At 34.2% G+C, this 7,138-nt stretch overlaps 1 long non-coding RNA gene across 1 annotated transcript; it reads right to left on the bottom strand.

Moving 5' to 3' along the window:
- Positions 1–3,636: 3,636 nt before the first annotated feature.
- On the bottom strand, positions 3,637–4,905 carry LOC109124367 (uncharacterized). The gene is made up of 4 exons (XR_002032343.2): positions 4,806–4,905; positions 4,483–4,538; positions 3,966–4,161; positions 3,637–3,877 (listed from the first exon to the last, which is right to left on the bottom strand). It is a non-coding gene; the product is annotated as an uncharacterized LOC109124367 (long non-coding RNA).
- Between the last annotated feature and the right edge of the window lie 2,233 nt (positions 4,906–7,138).

Raw genomic sequence — 7,138 nt, 5'->3', positions numbered from 1 at the left:
TTTGAAAGCCCTCAGATGCACCCACGTGTAGGGAGGGAGTCCTAATCGAAGGATCTACAGCTCAACCTACGAGGTCAAGGTGGCTCTAATATGGATATGGGTGGACTTTAAAAGATCCCTAGCAGAAACGATCATACCCTTCGGCGATACGCAACCTTCTGCACGTCTCCGAAGAGACGGGGTGCTTCCATGCAAGGTGGTCATCACCTCCACATATGCATTACCTAGACATCCCAGGGGGTTCCCTATGGTGAAAACCTCTCGAACTCTCAACGCTCAATGGTCAACTAGAGTGCGCGGTGATGGTGTGGGTGCATCTGAAAACCCTAGGAAGCTAAAACAAGAAAATGAAACACACTGGCCACACAAATATCCATGAAACCTAGCTCTGGGATATACAGGTCTTCAATGATCGGACTCCAATCGACATCAAAGTGTCAGTCACCTCCAGAACGCTCCCAAACATCGATATAGCCCGCCAAACCCTACCCCTAATCTCTGGCTCGGTTAGAGTAACAAGCACGTAGAGGGCCTCACACTTGCAATAGTGAGAATCGGATTTAAAGGAATGACCGAGACCAAGAGAGTTGGAGGTAAAGGGGATAGATGTGCGGCCCACATGGACAAGCGTCATGCAATCATGCAAAAGAAGGGCAGTCACGCAACATGGGGTCAAGCAGAGTACATGATATATCACTCATGCACACATACAAGCTATGACGATCAGATAAAAAAATGATACGTACATCATGCTCGAAGACGATCTAGATAATATACAAGCAAGTGAATCACTATGTCGAATCAAACGGTATATGACAATGAATCCATACGTGCAAAGTAATCAGAACAATCATGGCAAAGATTAGAATCACTATGTTAAGCGAAACAAGATGAGCAATCAATGTGATCAGCATGTCAATATCTCAAACGAATATGCCAATGAAGCATAGAGAAAATAACTGTCTCGAAATCCTCAATCAATATAAACCAATCATCATGATCAGCATATAAAAAATGTCTCAAACAAATATATCAATGGAATGCTATATCTGAATCCTCAATCTAGATAATCAACCAACACGATCAATCATGTTAATGTCCTAAATGAAAACTCGGAAACTTTCAATGTGCAATCAAGAGATGAGTACCCACTGATCGACTCATCAAATGTCACATTTGCTTCATCTTAAGTTCAAGCTTGACCCTCTAAATCCTCCCTAGTGGAGTCGCCATTTCGTGGACCCTGTATTTCGGCTCATGCGTTTTTCACTCGATGGCGAGCTCCATTTTTATTTTGAAAAATGATTTTATTGATTAAGAAAAATGACTTGGAGTCGTCACTTATTTTTGTCTTATTTTAAAAGGGTAAACAAAATAAGAAAGAAAACCCTAAGTGTGACTCCTTATTTTGGAAAAGGTAATCTACGAAAAATCGGATCAGGTTCGGGGGTCAGGTTACTTATCGGGAAGGTACGGTAAAAATCGTAGCACTCCTCTAAGTCCTTAAAGTCGGGTCTCTACTAATAAAATTGAAGCAATCATGGCAATGGATGAGTAAATCAATGAATATCCAGAATAAATCATGTACATGTGATAATCGAGACATAGACAATGACTATAGGGATGGGTACATACCTGGGCAATGAGCCACCATGCGCTATCAATAGAAAGGGTTAGTGCACAATTTAAGAATAATCTCATGCATGTCAGAGAGTAGGATAAATCAATCATGTATGATAATCAGATTGAAAATTAAATTAGGACGTTAGATTTTTGAAGAATTGGACTTTAAATAAATAAATAAATATGAGATAATAATTCTAATTAATGAAAATAACATTTAGAAGAATAATGGAATTTTTAGGGTTGAAAATTAAATTAGGACATTGGATTTTTGAAGGATTGGACTTTAAATAAATAAATAAATATGGGATAATAATTCTAATTAACGAAAATAACATTTAGACGAATAGTGCAAAAACTTCGCTATTTACTCTCATTTGGTTAAACATCATTATTGTTAATCATTATTATTATTCCATATTTGTTTATTTCTTTTAAAAATCTCAATTATCAAATTTAATTTTCAATCCTAAAAATTCCACTATTCGTCTAAATGTTATTTTCGTTAATTAGAATTATTATCTCATATTTATTTATTTATTTAAAATCTAATCTTTCAAAAATCCAATACCCTAATTTAATTTTTCAACCCTAAAAATTTCATTATTCGTCTAAATGTTATTTTCGTTAATTAGAATTATTATCCCATATTTATTTATTTGTTTAAAGTCTAATCATTCAAAAATTCAATGTCCTAATTTAATTTTCAATCCTATTGAGATTGAAAAACTAAATATGAAAGTCGGATTTGTTAAGAATTGTACTTTAATAGTTGTAAATAAATAAATATGGAATAATGTTACTTATTAATCAAAATGATATTTGAACGTGAATAGTGAGATTTTGAGGTTGAAAATTAAATTTGGGAGTAAGATTTTTTAAGAATTGTTTAAAGACGAAATCTTAAAACAAATAAATAAAATGATAAATAGAATAATAATAATAATAATAATAATAACGAAAATAATGATGACTAAAAAACAGTGAGAATTGAGATTTTGGAAGTTAAATGAAGATGGTTCAAATAAAATGAAATAAAGTAAAATAAAATATTTGATAAATGGAAAATTGAAGATTAAATCTAAGAAAACGGAATTTTGAATAATTATTTGAAAGTGAAATTTTTGAAGATTTGATTTGAGAAAAAATGGAGTCTTGAAAATTTGTTTGAAAGTGGCACTTTAAGAAGTTAAATTCAAAATCGTGGAATTTTATTGGGGGATTAAATTTATCCAGTTTCATATATCCAGTTTCATAAATAGGATCGTCAGCAGCTATGTACCATTCTCAATGAAGAAGACATTAATTAGCTGAATTTCGGGATGTTGTGGCCTTGGTTTGAAGAAGGCTCAGAAATAGCTAATGCTTTGGGCAGAAATTTTTTATTTTTTATTTTTGTCTTCTGATTTGCCAAAGTTCATTAGTTGCTCATTTTTTTTCCTTTATTTTTTATTTTATTTTATTTTTTATTTAATATGTTTGGTTCCCGGAAATTACTAAGAAAAGAAAAAATAAATAAAGGAAAATGATTTTTTCATATTTGGTTGTCTCAATAAAATGAGTTTAAAGTAACAAAAAAAATAATTTATCGACTTTTAATTTATTTTCCTTTACTTTTTCTTTCCTTCTACTTTTTCTTTGTATTTTCTTTCCCTTGCATTTTCCCTCAAATTTTATAGAACCAAACATAACGTTTTGTAGGATTGTTAGAATTTAAATGTATTCTAAAAAATTTTAAACCTTGTCTTAAATAAAAAAGGAAGACTCATATTATATAATGACAAATATGATTTTATTCTCCCTTATAAATAAAGTCCACCTTAACCTCTCACAGCCATAAAATGATAGTTTATAGTAAAATCAAAATAAAAAATTCTTAACATTTTTTCTTTCTTTTGTTTGTACTTTTGGCATTTTAAATCACAAGGTTTAGATCAGTTTGTAAAGCCTGCAACTTTGAAATGCAACTCCAGGAATGAAAAGTTGCAAGAATTCCCCCCAGCTTTCCCATGGGGTTTCTGGGTAGCCAAGCAGAAGCAGAAAATACATGAAACATGCACAAAATTGAAAACATCTACATTATCACGTTCCAAATATCAGAGTAGTAGTATTCTTTATTTACATCAGTATACAGGATTCTTTATTTTCAACTGAGTAGCAAACTTTCATGAAATGAACAAAAAATATATTCAGGACCCAAAACAAGCCATTTTGCCTTTTCACCAATGACTTTCTTCTTCTCCATCTCAGCAGCCTTCAACAATAAAAGAAAAAACATCAAACCCAGAAAAGAATGAATCAAAGAGAATATTAGAATTAAAGAAAAATGAAAAAAGGGATACCTCATTCCACATGATTCTCGTCCTCAAGGTCCTCTATAAACTGACCATCAATCCACAGACGCACAAGAACGAGAACAAAAAACCATAAAAACAATACCAAAAAGAGAACATGGTAGACATGAGATTCTATCTCCTTTTGTTCTAGTTCCAGCCCCTCTCCAAAAGCTCTCATAGTGATGTTCCACATTTTCGGTGTCTGTTTCTTGGTCAACAAAAATGATTTTCACTGAGTTTCATGGCAACCAAACAGAAGCACCACGAAATAAACAGAGATGCACAACAGAAACAGAAAAGATCATGATTTCCCAAAAGAATCAGGTGGAGCGTATTTTTGTACAAAATTTCTTTTCCTTTTCCCAGGTTTACTCGGCAACCAAACAAAGCATTTTACAAAGTATAATAATTAAGGAATATAATTCAAAGTTGGCACAGAGAATCAACAAAGACTTTACTTAAAAGAAATAAAGAGAGATAATAAAATTTTCTTGGCAAGCAAACACGGGCATTAGAATTTTACAGGTTCAACCCTTCAGAGTTCGGCTTTATACAGGTTCAACTCCTCGATTGAAACAACTGCATTACAAAGACAAGAAGGTTTTAAGAAAGATCTAGGTAAAGAGATAGCATTGAGAATGCTTGCACCAAAAAAAGAAAGGAAAAGATTATCTCAGTTCTCCAAGAAAATGTAAAACATTGATGCATTTTCTCCACAAGCAAACAAAGAAAATGAAATCTCTTGCACACAAATTAAAACCTAAGAAAAGTGGCAGATTCTTGAATTTTTCTTGGGAGCCAAACAGGGTTAAATCGTAAAGTTAGAGGATTAGAGTTAGGCCTTACTCACGAATCACCGGAGTCCACACGCTCTGCTATTCAACTCAGTTGCCAAATGAAGTAAACGAACCACTGTTTTATGTGTATATATATACAAGAAAAATAAATTATGATAATTCATGTAGTTTGATAACAATAATTAGTTAATAACTACCAAAAAAACTGAACACGTCAAGCAACCCGTCCAAAAAAAAGGTTAGAAATTCCTTAAATTTTATTTTATTTTTATCCTTAAAATCAAAATTTTAATAATAATTAAGAAATATATTTTTAGATTAGGCATTTTATGGATTTTTTTTTCCTTCTTATTATATGGGTTAGAAAACCTCAATAAATTATCATAATGAATTTTGAAGGGGAAAAAAAAAAAAAAATCAGTTTCCTACCCATAGAGTTACACTAAAAGATAACCTAACAAAAAGTTCAGAAAGGAAATGAGTCATGCCTGTATGAGAGCCATGGCTTGTCAGCTAGGCTCTCACTTCTTTCCCTGTGCTTTGGAATCTAAAATTTCTTCTTCATATTGTATGTAAGCTTAGGTGAAAAATTCGTAAGCAACATGTTCCAAGTCACAATCATTTGTTGCCTATGCACATCATAAAGACGACCGTAGCATCAGTTCAGATGCTGGAACAGCTGACAAAGCCTCAATGGTCTGATTTAAAAACTGGAAAATTTTCTTTGGTGAAGCCGAAGCCTCTTCTCCAGCAACATTTTCATCCTGACCTTGCTGTTTCCTGATCAACTTAAGAGAAGAACCTTCCATATGGCATTACTCAGCTTGGAAAAAACTTACTTGCAGGAATTCAGGTAACACTTCTGCACTTGAGGCTTCACAGTTTGATAATCTCTCCATTAATTGAGACAACATTGTCTTAACGTCAACAGTAGGCTGAAGTTGTGGAGTTGACAGTATCTTTGAGATTCAACTGGTCCTTCCCATTCTTTATGACTAGTATTAGATCGGCAGCAAGTGAGAACTCTACTTGATGTGTAAGCTTAATCACTGTTTTCGAACCCAAATGACCCAGTAAACATTCATTAAAGAGATGGGTTCCGGCAATGAACAATCACAGAACTATAACTGACAGATTGCCAAATGAGAGAACCTCCAGACCCTTCTTCAAGGGACATGCATCAAGGACCCTTCCATGGCTTTCTTTAGTGACAGCTTTGTCTTCTTAGGTCGAGATACTGGTTGGGTTTCCTGGTTCCTGTCTACAGAGGCTTTTGCATTCATCAGTAGAAACTTGGATTCTTTCAGCCGTTTCTCGAGTGAACCAACCTTCTCCTTCAATGTGAATGCCTCGGAATTAGAAAGAATTAATTTATCTTCAGCTTCCCTCCGGCCAGCCTTCAAGTTGTTCATCTGCTGTACAAGGAAGTTATGAAGTTCATCACTATTCTTGACTACATAGATATACCTTACTATTCCAAACTTAGAGCATGCAACTTGAACATCTACTTTAATGTCCAGATCAAAATCTGGCTCCGTCTCTAACGTAGGATCAAGCATATTCCTTCATAACAAACAGTCGCTGGCGGCACCAATAGCGTCAATAGAAGGAACAATAACAACTGAAACTTGAAGACTAGCACCTGGCAATCCTGCAATTCAAATTCCAAACACTCATTTCTCAGAAATAATTCTCTAGCATTAACAGGGTTCCCAAGAACAGTCCGAGACTCATGCTGCATCATTCTTCCATGAAACACTTTTCTTCCATCCAACGATTTCCACCACTCCATTTGGTTATGCTTGGTCAACAGAATAAAGACGGATTTCTGATCCTCTAATTCTGTACATATTCTATCTGGAAGATTTGGGCGAACAAATCTTTGCCTGGAAATGTCAATATGCTAGACGTGTCAGGAGTCATAAGAATCAATGAATGCACATGATTTTGAATCTGCAGCTGTCATCAGGGACTATCATCACTTATGATTCCCAATTTGACCCATCTGAAATACTTGCCTCAGCATCACAGATGAAATACAAAATTTCCATGACACCTCGGAGTTCCTTTGGAGTGTGTCAGCATGAGGATACCAGCAGTTCAGTGACCCTGTTTTCATAATAAAATTGGTCACCTCAAATATATAAATAAGAGGAATGCTTTGGCAAAACACAGGAAAGGAATTCCTGGTACAGAACTGACATAAGGCTTCAAGATTTTCCAAAATCTCTATCCCTACAGAAAGTAATTCTGAACACTAATAACTCCTAGTAGTAGAGACAAATTGTTGGGATTGGCCCCTAAAAGCAAAACATGATGTAACAAAGTTACACTTGACTATCCCTTTGTTATCCTTTTTTGTATATTAACATTGATTTGAGC

This window comes from Vitis vinifera, chromosome 2 (assembly GCF_030704535.1).
Source record: "Vitis vinifera cultivar Pinot Noir 40024 chromosome 2, ASM3070453v1".
NCBI classification, from domain to species: domain Eukaryota; kingdom Viridiplantae; phylum Streptophyta; class Magnoliopsida; order Vitales; family Vitaceae; genus Vitis; species Vitis vinifera.
Note: the sequence above shows the minus strand (reverse complement) of the source record. Positions and strands in the feature narration are given on the sequence as shown.